The sequence below is a fragment of the Gossypium hirsutum genome, chromosome A11 (genome assembly GCF_007990345.1).
Source record: "Gossypium hirsutum isolate 1008001.06 chromosome A11, Gossypium_hirsutum_v2.1, whole genome shotgun sequence".
Classification (NCBI taxonomy): domain Eukaryota; kingdom Viridiplantae; phylum Streptophyta; class Magnoliopsida; order Malvales; family Malvaceae; genus Gossypium; species Gossypium hirsutum.
In genome coordinates, this window is record NC_053434.1 from 57,266,711 (window position 1) to 57,280,375 (window position 13,665).

Here is a 13,665-nt window from a genome sequence, read left to right on the forward strand (position 1 = left end):
GGCTGCCTCCGGATGTTCTAACATCCAAAGTGTGAATACTACAACTGAAGATATAGATTTGAGGCGGTGTTCACAAGCATACGAGTTAGGTTCTAATATAGTTTGTTTACAATGAAACATTGTGTGAGTATTCCGAGGATCGTACCCAAGGGATTACAATTTAGGGAAAATTGTTATTAAGCCAATTACCAAAGATAATTACTAATCTACTCAAGTCACAAATTAGTAGTGTTAATCAAGAAGCAAGATGATAATAATAAACTAAATAAATTTAACTAAACCTAAATATACTCCTAAGCTCATGTATCGACTTTTCCTATTCCTTGTTTTGACTAAGCGAGTTCCTTTTAGGCTAGATCCAATTATTTTTCCTCATTAATTATCGATGTAGAGTTCTAATCAATCAACTAGTCGATACCATAACAGGATCTTCCAATCTTCCACTAGAATAACGATTCAACAAGAACTATTTATCTCTCGACCTTACAGTCTAGAGTGGTTCAGGGTTAAGGTGTTCACGAATAAGGCATACCAATTTTGGGCTAAGGTTGTCAAGCCTAGGGTTTAAGTTCTTCCTTTCCCAAATAGCTGATCTGCTAAGAAACTCTATTACTTAATCAATTAATTAAGTTAAAGAAATCAAAACATTCAAGATATGTAGAAAGCATAAACCAATTCTAATCTTTACACAAACATTCATATAACAATGTTAAAGAAAGAAATATAAAGAAGAGAATAAGGAAAAGCGATGTTCATGGATTTATCGATAAAAGTGTGGTTATGGAAAAATCTCCCATCGCGGAAGTCTTACTTCGAAATAAGATCTTCTAATTACAATAACATAAAATAACCTAAGTAAAAACTAAGAATAAAAGAAAAACCTAAGAATCAAACCCTAAAAATTGTTTATTTAAACTAATTACAATGGCTTTTATATAGGTTAAACTTAGAATATTAAAGTGCTTAAATTATCCTTGAAGTCCTTAGATTTTGACTAGGACAAATACACCTAATTTCCCTTTGAAATGTAATTACAACGTGCAGGAGTTTTTGGGTTGCACAGGACTTGATTGCAACACAGGCTTGCAATGTTGCAACATTAGTGTTCGATGTAGCGACATCGAAAGGCTGTGTCATGACATCGAGGGTAGTTTCACTCCAGAACTTATTTTTACCTTCTGTCTTCGATGTTGAGACATCAGTATCTTGGTGTTGCGACATAAACATCAGTTTTAACCCAAATATTCATCTTTAGCTCCTGATTTGTCCTACAAGACTGTAACAGGCCCTTTTTTAGTTGTGCAAGAAATAGTGGTTTTAGAACCCCAAATTTGACAAGTAAGTTTGTATAATTAATATTTAAATTATATGATTCAATAATAATTTTATATTGAATTTTGATTTGATGAATTTTAACTAATTGATTAATGGTTAGTATGAGCAGTTGTTCTAGAAGTCAAGTGGTTTCGAAAAATGATCTATCGAGACCCTGTTTCTATAAACCTAGCTCTTGAATATTTTTATTAAATATTTACAAAGTTGTATTATAGGTGAATTGAAGTTTGGTCTGGTAATTTTAACGATTCGTTACTTAATTAAGGTAAGAGGATTAAATTGTAAAAGAGTTACAAGTTAATCGCTATAGATTTAAATAGTAAAAGGACTAAAATGATTATTAAACCATGGTCAAAAAGTCCAAATGGGGGTGCATATGATTAATCCACTAGCTTTTGGGCTATTTTCTCATTTAGTCCTAATTAATTTAGGGTTAAATTAAAATAAAGTTTAATTAACTAAAAATTTAAAATAATTGAAAGACTAATTGTAATATCCCGAATTAGGGCCTAATCGGGATAGTGGTTTCGTGACCACAAATTTGAGATAGAAATAATTATTTTATGATTATTTTGAGGTCTATGATATGATTGCATGATTGTGTGAAAATTTCGTGAAGAAATTCTATGCATAAAGTGCTTAATTTGAAGTTAGGGACTAAATTGAATAAGTTGCAAAGCTTGCATTCTAGAAGTTTCTAGTATGAAATTGCTTTGAAATATTAATTATGAGGTCCTAAATAGCAATTTGACCAATTTCAAAGTTTATGGACAAATATTGGACATGAATGGATTTTTAGAAAGTTTAGTAGTAAGGGCATTTTGGTCATTTAGGGGTAAAATGAATTAAAATACAAAATTAAAAGCCAATTTTACTCATCTTCTTCACCATGGACGTGTATACCAAGGGAGACTCCATGGCTAGGGTTTTCGAGCTTCCAAGCTCGATTTTAAGTCTATTCTAGCATCGATTTTAATGATTTTTACGTTTTTGGAGTCCCGGTAACTTGATTTAGCTTATGCTAGCAATAATTCAACCTAGGGTTCATATTTGGAAAAATACCCATAGGTGAAATTTGTGCATTTTGGTGTTTTATGATAGAATATGAGGTTTTAAATTATGTTAGACAACTTGTGCTACTCGGTTTTAAGTGAAAACGAGTAAAAGGGCTTAATCGGTAAAAATACCTAATAGTCACAAGTACATGTTAGAGTGAGAATTTGATGTTGCCATAGAAGGGAAAAATGATCAGCATGTCATAAAACATAAGAAAATAGGATGAAGTTTAATTTCTGAACCTTGGGGCAAAAGTGCAAATATACAAAAGTTTAGGGGTCAAAATGAAAATTTTTAAAAATATGATTTTTGGACTCGTATGAATAGTGTGACTAATTATTAGGCTAAATGTAATATTATAGATGAAGGAAATCGAGATTCAGGCTTAAATCGGGAAAATACAATGTTATGGATTAAAATGGTAAATTGATGTTTCTGGATGGAGGTAAGTTCGTATGATAATAATAATGCAATGTTATGTTTGAATTATATTTCTTACTATTATTGCATATATTTTATGATTTAATATATTGGAAAAGTTGATGGAATGGTGTTTTTGATGTGGAAATATGACATGAAAGAATGTTACATGAAATGCAAGAAAATGAAGATACATGACAAGTGATATATGAAATATGTGATATATGTTATGTAAATTCTTAAAAGCTGATTTGATATTCGAGTTGTCCCTTATTATACTATGAATGGACAATTGGTACTATGGATAGTGAGATCGACACTTCGAGTAAATTCGTACATAAATAATCTATCGATTCTTTTTATGTTATTATATTTTGATATCATATGAAATGTGGCTGCCTATCAAATGGTTATTTGATGTAAATTATGAATTTAAATTGATTACGGACAATTTAGTAAAATGTTGAAAAGTGAGGAATTTCCCGATTAAACCTTCGGAATAAAAACTATACGAATGATCTATTGTGAGGTCGCATGTGTAGTACTAAGTGCAGGCTACTATGCGTACCCGAAAACTGTGATCATGTGTGTAGTACTAAGTGCAGGCTACTACGTGTATTAGATGATGAGGTCACGTGTGTAGTACTAAGTGCAGGCTACTACGTGTACCAGACTGTTGGTTGCATGTATAGTACTAAGTGCAGGCTACTATGCGTACCAGATAGCTTCGGCTACATGTGTGAAAATGGGAAAATGTGCAGGCAATTGTGTATCGGTTATTATTCCGATAAGTTCAACGGGAAATCGATTAAATGAAAATACATGTGAAAGTGATTATGTGATGAACAAGTGCAAGTATATGTTTATTTGAATTTATGAGTAATATGCTCAATATTTGAGCGAACCTCGGTAAAATGGAATGGATTAAGTGAAATTGTGTAAAAGTGAACTTTAGTAGTAAAACAGTATTAGACAGCAGCAGTGCATGACTTTGAAAATTTACCAAAAATTGTGTAAGTTGAATTAAATATAAAAATTTATGGAAATAAAGCTTAATGAGTCTATTTTCACATGAAAGAAACAGGGGAAGCAAAAGAATTCTATATTGTGTGATATTTGAATTCTTGTGAAACAGGGTCTGAATGAATTCGAGATCCCCTGTTCTAACTTTAGAAATTCACCATAAATTGTAAAAAACTTATTGAGAGTCATACCTTACATGCATGGATTCTTTATTGAATCTAATTTTAAGGGAAACAAATGGCATGGTCGTTGGAATTCTGTACAGGGAGAAATTCGGTTTGTAGTGCACAGGGGTCAGAGTAGTCATACCCTGAAACAGGGGAGACTTTAACTAATAAACTGTACTAAATGGCCTGACCAAAAATTCTATAAAAATATTAGTAAGTAGAAATATGAGTCTAGTTTCATAGAAAATTTACGGAATTGGATTTCGAGTTTTGTAACTTGAGATATGACTTTTTTAACACCGGGACTCCAGAAAACAGCCTGTCCTGAATATGTGTAATTGTACAATTATAGTGTTTTATCTTGAAAAGCATGGTAGTAATTGCTTATTATTTTCATATGAACTTACTAAGCTTAAAGCTTACCCATTCTCTCCATTTCTTTAGTATTGGCAGGTCAGCTCGGGGTTGGAGATCGTCGGAGGCAAAATCACACTATCAAACTATCATTTTTGGGAAAATTAATTCAAATATTAGAAATATCAAGTGAGTGGCATGTATAGGAAGTTGGTTTGTGATGTGTATTTTTATTATGATTTTCACCATATGTATCAGTCTGCATTGAGTTATCGTATAAAATCATGAGATGTGGTCCTTATCCATTATGGTTTGTAAGTTTAATTAATCGTGCCATGTCCTATGTTTTGATGTGATGATATAGTTAGCTTTGTTTGTTATGCATGTGTTCGAAAAGTTTTAAATTAAATGAAATTTTATGGCTCGGTTTTCGTCTATGTGTATTGTTAAGTCTAGTAATCCTCGTACTCTGTTCCGGCCTTGGATACGGGTAAGGGGTGTTACATTTAGTGGTATCAGAGTTATGGCTTAGTCGGTTCTCGGACTAACCTAGCATGTGTAAAAGTCCAGCTATACATGCCACTGATCCGTGATAGTGTGATGTCTTCCGACGCGTATGAGCACCGTCTTGCTTAGACAGAGGTACTCTCCAACCGAGCTGCACTGACCATGTTCAATGTGATGCGAAGGTGTTTGAATAAAATTATGATTATGATGAGTCTCAATTTAGAAAAGTATGAATAAAAGTTTATGATATATATATAAGTGATAACACATGAGATGAAAGGTCATGTTGTGATAAATATCTATACTTGCTTGATGCTCATATGATGTAGTGCACTTGGCTTACTTGATAAGATGAACGGGATAAATGGAAATTCATAGAAGTATGAGTAAAAGTTCCAAATATCATGATATGAATGAAAATGTCATTGCCTTGATTGAACGTTGAATGTTGATGAATGTCAATGATATTTTTTATTAGATAAATGATTATAATGAAATGAATTTATCTATGTTAAATTGTTTGGATTGAATTATGTGATTGTAATTGTATGTATATGATGATGCACAAAACGAAAGTTGTGATTGTGATATAAATATCTATGTTTGTTTAACCCTTATATGATGTCATGAGTATGATTTGTTCGAGTAGATGAATGGATAAGTCAAGCTATCCAGAAAACATAGGATGCATGCATAATTATACTTGACTAAATGAGATAACTGGAAAGTGAGCATTAAATCAATATGAATGTTAGTTACTCGAAATGAATAACATGATTGAGATATGATTGCTATGAAGAAAATTGTGTTACATGTATATCTATATGAGAGTTGAATCAGAGGCCCTACGACCCCTTTCCCCTTACCAAAGTGGTGTTTTATAATGGAATTTCATGAGATTTATACTGAATAAGTTTCTGGTTGAGAAACCAAAGAGTTCAGTGCTAGAATAATTATAAATATGATTAGAGATTGAAGAATGAATTGATAAGTAAAGTCAAAGCTAGAAAAGTATCAGATTGGCATAAGGATTATTGGAGTTATGCACTGTTCCAGTTAGAGAAGAAATTTATTTTGATAAATCGAATTACTAAGGTACAAGGTCAAGAAAAGTGCAAATAAAATTTATTCAAAACTAGTCTTCTTTAGTGAAAAGTAATATGAAATTTGTGATGGCAGAAATAGTTGGGGAAATGATATCTGAAATGTGTAATATATGAGTGTGACAGTTACAGTTGGACAGATTTTAGCAGTTTCTTCTAAGATGTTCTATGTGTTTATCCGTTCCCAGAAATATTTCTATGGTTATTGATCTTTTGAAGAAATTTTTGTTATATGGGGATGTTTTCTAATCCTGATGTTAGACGAAAACATTGGTAGCCTGACTGGTTTATAATTTGTATTACTCTATTCCTTCGGGCATTCGATTATATTCTGCCTGATAAAAAAATTGATGAGAGAATATGTATGATACTATGATTCTGTTTCTTCTACTTGATGCTCCATTTGATATGTATATATATGGGAAGATACATTGTTCTTGTTGCATTTGATTCTAGTGAGACTAAATGATGTTTTCTACTGGATTTCTTTTCTCTAAGGAATTATCGGGATCTTCTATACTTTCCTATGAGTTTGGTTTTCAATTTTTCGGCATAGTATCGCATCTTGGGTTTCTTTATTCTGGGTTTTTCTATCTTGGATTTCTTTATTCGGTTTTCTTGTTATCTTTATTCCGTAATTTGTCAACTATGAATCATGTTCGGAGTGCATTCTTCAGCTCGTGATAATCATGTCAAGTATGGCTATACTTTTGATTTGATTTGGGTGATGTGGTGATTTCAGTATTGGGATTTTTCTAATTTTCGTGTAAGGTTTGACAACAGTAAAGGTATAAGTGATAAAAGTGTGAGTTTCAATCGGTATGGTGGATTACTTCTCTCAAGTAAGTCAATTATAGTTAATGTCTTCAATTGAGATATTTTGGTACTTGAGCTAATGCAATTGAGACGGTTTTGATTAACGTAATGAATGAATAGTAAAGGATGGCATGATGAATTTTTTGTAACTAGAAGAAAGGATTATTTTCGAGGTTATATCAGAATTATTTCCGTAGCGGAAAGAGGAAAATGTGATAGTGAGTAGCAAACTAAAAGAGTACAGTGAGGATCGATTTCTGATAATGAATTTTAGAATATATGAGAAATTAAAAAGATATATTGGAGGCACCGCCTGAGTGAAAGTTCTTCAACACTGAATATGAAATTGAGGAATCTAAGTGAAGACCACTTTTCTGGTAAGATTTTCGGGGACGAAAATCCCTAAAGGGGGGAGAATTGTAATATCCCGAATTAGGGCCTAATCGGAATAGTGGTTTCATGACCACAAATCTGAGATATAAATAATTATTTTATGATTATTTTGAGGTCTATGATATGATTGCATGATTGTGTGAAAATTTCGTGAAGAAATTCTATGCATAAAGTGCTTAATTTGAAGTTAGGGACTAAATTGAATAAGTTGCAAAACTTGCATTCTAGAAGTTTCTAGTATGAAATTGATTTGAAATATTAATTAGGAGGTCTTAAATAGAAATTTGACCAATTTCAAAGTTTATGGACAAATATTGGACATGAATGGAATTTTTGGAAAGTTTAGTAGTAAGGGCATTTTGGTCATTTAGGGGTAAAATGAATTAAAATACAAAATTAAAAGCCAATTTTGCTCATCTTCTTCACCATGGACGTATATACCAAGGGAGACTCCATGGCTAGGGTTTCCAAGCTTCCAAGCTCGATTTTAAGTCTGTTCTAGCCTCGTTTTTAATGATTTTTACGTTTTTGGAGTCCCGGTAACTTGATTTAGCTTATGCTAGCAATAATTCAACCTAGGGTTCATATTTGGAAAAATACCCATAGGTGAAATTTGTGTATTTTGGTGTTTTATGATAGAATGTGAGGTTTTAAATTATGTTAGACAACTTGTGCTACTCGGTTTTAAGTGAAAACGAGCAAAATGGCTTAATCGGTAAAAATACCTAATAGTCACAAGTACATGTTAGAGTGAGAATTTGATGTTGCCATAGAAGGGAAAAATGATCAGCATGTCATAAAACATAAGAAAATAGGATGAAGTTTAATTTCCGAACCTTGGGGCAAAAGTGCAAATATACAAAAGTTTAGGGGTCAAAATGAAAATTTTTAAAAATATGATTTTTGGACCCATATGAATAGTTTGACTAATTATTAGGCTAAACGTAATATTATAGATGAAGGAAATCGAGATTCGGGCTTAAATCGGGAAAATACAAGGTTATGGACTAAAATGGTAAATTGCTGTTTTTGGATCGAGGTAAGTTCGTATGATAATAATAATGCAATGTTATGTTTGAATTATATTTCTTACTATTATTGCATATATTTTATGATTTAATATATTGGAAAAGTTGATGGAATGGTGTTTATGATGTGGAAATATGACATGAAAGAATGTTACATGAAATGCAAGAAAATGAAGATACATGACAAGTGATATATGAAATATGTGATATATGTTATGTAAATTCTTAAAAGCTGATTTGATATTTGAGTTGTGCCTTATTATACTATGAATGGACAATTGGTACTATGGATAGTGAGATCGACACTTCGAGTAAATTCGTACATAAATAATCTATCGATTCTTTTTATGTTATTATATTTTGATATCATATGAAATGTGGCTGCCTATCAAATGGTTATTTAATGTAAATTATGAATTTAAATTGATTACGGAAAATTTAGTAAAATGTTGAAAAGTGAGGAATTTCCCGATTGAACCTTCGGAATAAAAACTATATGAATGATCTATTGTGAGGTCGCATGTGTAGTACTAAGTGCAGGCTACTATGCGTACCCGAAAACTGTGATCACGTGTGTAGTACTAAGTGCAGGCTACTACGTGTACCAGACTGTTGGTCGCATGTGTAGTACTAAGTGCAGGCTACTATGCGTACCAGATAGCTTCGGCTACATGTGTGGAAATGGGAAAATGTGCAGGCAATTGTGTATCTGTTATTATTTCGATGAGTTCAACGGGAAATCGATTAAATGAAAATGCATGTGAAAGTGATTATGTGATGAACAAGTGCAAGTATATGTTTATTTGAATTTATGAGTAATATGCTTAATATTTGAGCGAACCTCGGTAAAATGGAATGAATTAAGTGAAATTGTGTAAAAGTGAACTTTAGTAGTAAAACAATATTAGACAGCAGCAGTGCATGACTTTGAAAATTTACCAAAAATTGTGTAAGTTGAATTAAATAAAAAAAATTATGGAAATAAAGCTTAATGAGTCTATTTTCACATGAAAGAAACAGGGAAGCAAAAGAATTATGTATTATGTGATATTTGAATTCTTGTGAAACAGGGTCTAAATGAATTCAAGATCCCCTGTTCTGACTTTAGAAATTCTCCATAAATTGTAAAAAACTTATTGAGAGTCATACCTTACATGCATGGATTCCTTATTGAATCTAATTTTAAGGGAAACAAATGGCATGGTCGTTGGAATTCTGTACAGGGAGAAATTCGGTTCGCAGTGCACAGGGTCAGAGTAGTCATACCCTGAAACAAGTGAGACTTTAACTAATAAACTGTACTAAATGGCCTGACCAAAATTTCTAGAAAAAAATTAGTAAGTAGACATATGAGTCTAGTTTCATAGAAAATTTACAGAATTGGATTTCGAGTTTTGTAACTTGAGATATGATTTTTTTAACACCGGGACTCCAGAAAATAGCCTGTCCTGAATATGTGTAATTGTACAATTATAGTGTTTTATCTTGAAAAGCATGGTTGTAATTGCTTATTATTTTCATATGAACTTACTAAGCGTAAAGCTTACCCATCCTCTCCATTTCTTTAGTATTGGCAGGTCGGCTCGGGGTTGGAGATCGTCGGAGGCAAAATCACACTATCAAACTATCATTTTTGGGAAAATTAATTGAAATATTAGAAATATCAAGTGAGTGGCATGTATAGGAAGTTGGTTTGTGATATGTATTTTTATTATGATTTTCACCATACGTATCAGTCTGCATTGAGTTATCGTATAAAATCATGAGATGTGGTCCTTATCCATTATGGTTTATAAGTTTAATTAATCGTGCCATGTCCTATGTTTTGATGTGATGATATAGTTAGCTTTGTTTGTTATGCATGTGTTCGAAAAGTTTTGAATTAAATGAAATTTTATGGCCCGGTTTTCGTCTATATGTATTGTTAATTCTGGTAATGCCTCGTACTCTGTTCCGGCCTTGGATACGGGTAAGGGGTGTTACACTAATTGTGCAATTAAACCTTCCTTAGATGGTAGTTAAACCATATACTTATATTATGGACATGATTTGGTAATTTTAGAAGTTGTAATAAAAAGGGTAATTTAGTAAATAATTAAAATTAAAGAAATTAGATGATAATATGAACATTTTCTTTTCTTCTTCATGGAAAAAAAAACTCGAATAGCCATTGTTAGGGTTGTAAAAGCTTCGTTCAAGCTTTAATCTCTTTTTGGTAAGTGAAATTTCACCCGTTTTTAGTAATTTTTATGTTTTTGAGCTCATATTAGCTTAATCTAGCTAACCCAAGGACCAATTCATAAAACTATCAAACGTTATAAAATTTTCCATTGAAGAGTTGAGTTGTTTCTTGAATGTTTTTGGAAGATTATTAAGCTTTGTTGTTAGATTGGACTATTTTGTAAAGTAATTTTTGTTGATTTTAACGTTAAATGACTAAATTGTTAAAGATAATTGATTACAAGGATTTGTTGTGAAATAACAGAAAAAAGGAGTTGTAGAGAGGCCCTAAGAGATTTAGTCAAGGTGGGTTTAAAATAAAAATGATTAATTTACATGTTTATGGCCTAGGGATTAAATTGAATAAAAGTGAAATGTTGAGGGTGAATTTGTAAATTATCAAAAATGACTTACTTGCATGAAATGATTTTTTTTACTGATATAGTTAATTGAATGAAATTATTATTCTAGATCAAGAACGCGTTGAGAGCCGCGGAAAAGAGAAAATAGTGGAATAGTCATTATACCTTCGTTGTCACTGCGAATTAGTCTTATAGGTTCGCTCGATTTAAATCTAATACTTTTAATTTCATTTTTGGATGAATTAATTTGTTGTAATTTGGATATTACTGTTATGTATGCATATGAGATTTGGATGACAAATCATTATAGTATTGAAAATCGTTAAAATCTCTTGAGCCGATGAACGTAGGATAGAGTACAAATGGCATGCCAATAGGTTATTTTGCGTGCGATATGAGAACAATATGAGATGTAATGATGAATTTGTATATCTTCTGTTTACTGAATATACCGAAGTCCTGCATTTGTTGCTAACTATCATGTTATGTTTTAGTGTTTTTCTGGTGTGTTATCGGGGGGCAAACATTAGCATACAAGCTACGCACTTGGTGTCGGGGCGTGTTATTAGTTGGAATAGCTCATATGAATGTTTGGCGTGTTCTCCAGTGGTTAACCATGTACTCATATCTGTGTATTGTTCATCAGGCATTGATTGATAGGAATATTGTTATTAGTCTTGTGACTGGAACTCTATTCATTAATCTATTATTTGAATTATTGTGTTTAAATTCGGTAAGTTATATCGTTTTATCAATGAACTTACTAAGCTTTACGTAAGCTTACTTGTGTTTTTGTTTTCTTTGTAGACTATGTTTTGTGGAACTGAGAGATCGGGTCAACTTAAGAAATCACACTATCCAGAAACTCTTTTGGTAGACTTCATAAACATCTTGGCTTATATGGCATGTAATAGGAGTTTAAGTTGTGTGTAGTGATGATTTAATCGCTTGTTTGTGTAGATAGCTTGCTTATGCATGGTTGTAGTTTAAACTTTGTTGCATTCTTTGATGGTGTCTATTTAAGTTCAAGTGATGGTTATATGTATCAAATGGTAAATGTTAATTTATATGTGTGCTAAGAGTAATGAAATGTAATGGTATGGAAGTAACTAAGTAATAATTTGTTGATTGCTTGAGTTGAAATAAGTTGGACTTGGTTTGAATGTTAATGATTTGGTAATTAACTTGTGGTGTCAATAAGGATACATTGGTTAGATATTAAGTGTTTAAATAATTGTTATTAATGCCTTTTATAGTAGGTGAGTTTGATGCGAATTGAATATTGATAAGGTGAGATTTTACCATTTCTAAGAAAAGTATCGATACTATGGCAATTGGTATCGATGCTTGACCAAATGATCAGTTTTAAATAAAATAAATAGAATGCTAAAATAGAATCAATTTTTACTTAAGTGTCGATATTGTTTCATAAATATTGATACTATTAAATAATTATTGATATCCATTGTTTACAAAAAAACATAATTGAACTTTGGTATCGATTTCCAAATATGTATCGATTGGGTATCGATACCTACTATAATTTTGGAAAATTTACATTTTTCTCCCTGAATTCTTTGAGTTTTCGAATTGGCCTCTAATTGTTTCTAAAATAATTTTTAGAGCCTTATAGGCTTGATTTAAGGTCTATAGATGCATAATTTATCGTAAACTTAATTATTCAGGAATTTATGTTAATTTTTTTATTGTAAATCACAATGCTATCTATAATGAAATGTTCTGAGTTGTACAGTAATACACTGTAACCTTAATCTGTTGACGGGTATAGGTTATGGGTGTTACAAAGGCCATGTAAGCTTATTTAGATATATAGAATGTAATAAAAATTACTAAAAAGCATAAATTACTACTTTAAACATGAAAACCTAAATATATACTAAGATGCTTTGATTTAACTACTAAATAAGCTAAAGTGAAGTGTAAAAAGGATGTAAACAATAGTGTATTTCATGGCAAATCACAACCTACATTCACCAAAATGATTTCAGCCACAATGACTACATTCTGGTTTGTTTGTATTTCGAACGTTACCCACATTAGTTGCTAAAGGCGCCAATGATCTCATATTGTTTTGTCTCGATCGGTCTCTTCTTGAAAACTTGGATGGTTTAGAAGAACAATAATCATATTCTTTCATTTTCTTCTGTGGAGGAGTAGAAAATGTTTGATTTGAATTTCATTTAAGGAAGTCACGAGCTTTCATCTCTTTCTGTTTCTTATGATTGTATACCGCTTCCATTTTCTGAGCTCTGTCAGACAAAACCACAAATTCTCTAATTTCTATTGCACTCACTAAAAGCTTAATCTCATCGTTTAAACTGTCTTCAAAATGAATACATATTTCTTCTTCAGAAGATACAATCTCACGAGTATACTGATACTCCACTACTGATCTATTACCTTTCTTTAACTCAAGGAACTCATTCTTTGTCATATCAAGATATCTCTTATTGACATACTTCTTTTGGAACTCAATTTTGAAGAATTCTCAATTCACTCGTTCTTTGGTACAATCGCAATTAGGGTTGTCCACTAGTAAAAAGCTTCTTCTTTTAACATGGATGTTGCACATCTCAGGCAATCCTCATGTTGACACAACATTTCATCTAAAACCCTTTGTGTGTGCTTTAGCCAATATTCAGCTTTTACCAGATTATCATTTACATTACCATGGAACGCTTGAACCCTACACTTACGGATCTTATCAATAGTAATTTTACGAGTATTTAATCAAACAGGGCTAGGAGAATGAGGGGGTAAAGGTTGTTGAGTCACAGGATTAGCTCACATATAAGCATTAAACATGTCTTGCATTATATGTAAGAAAGAATTAAGAGCCACTTCTCTAGGCTCCTGAAAC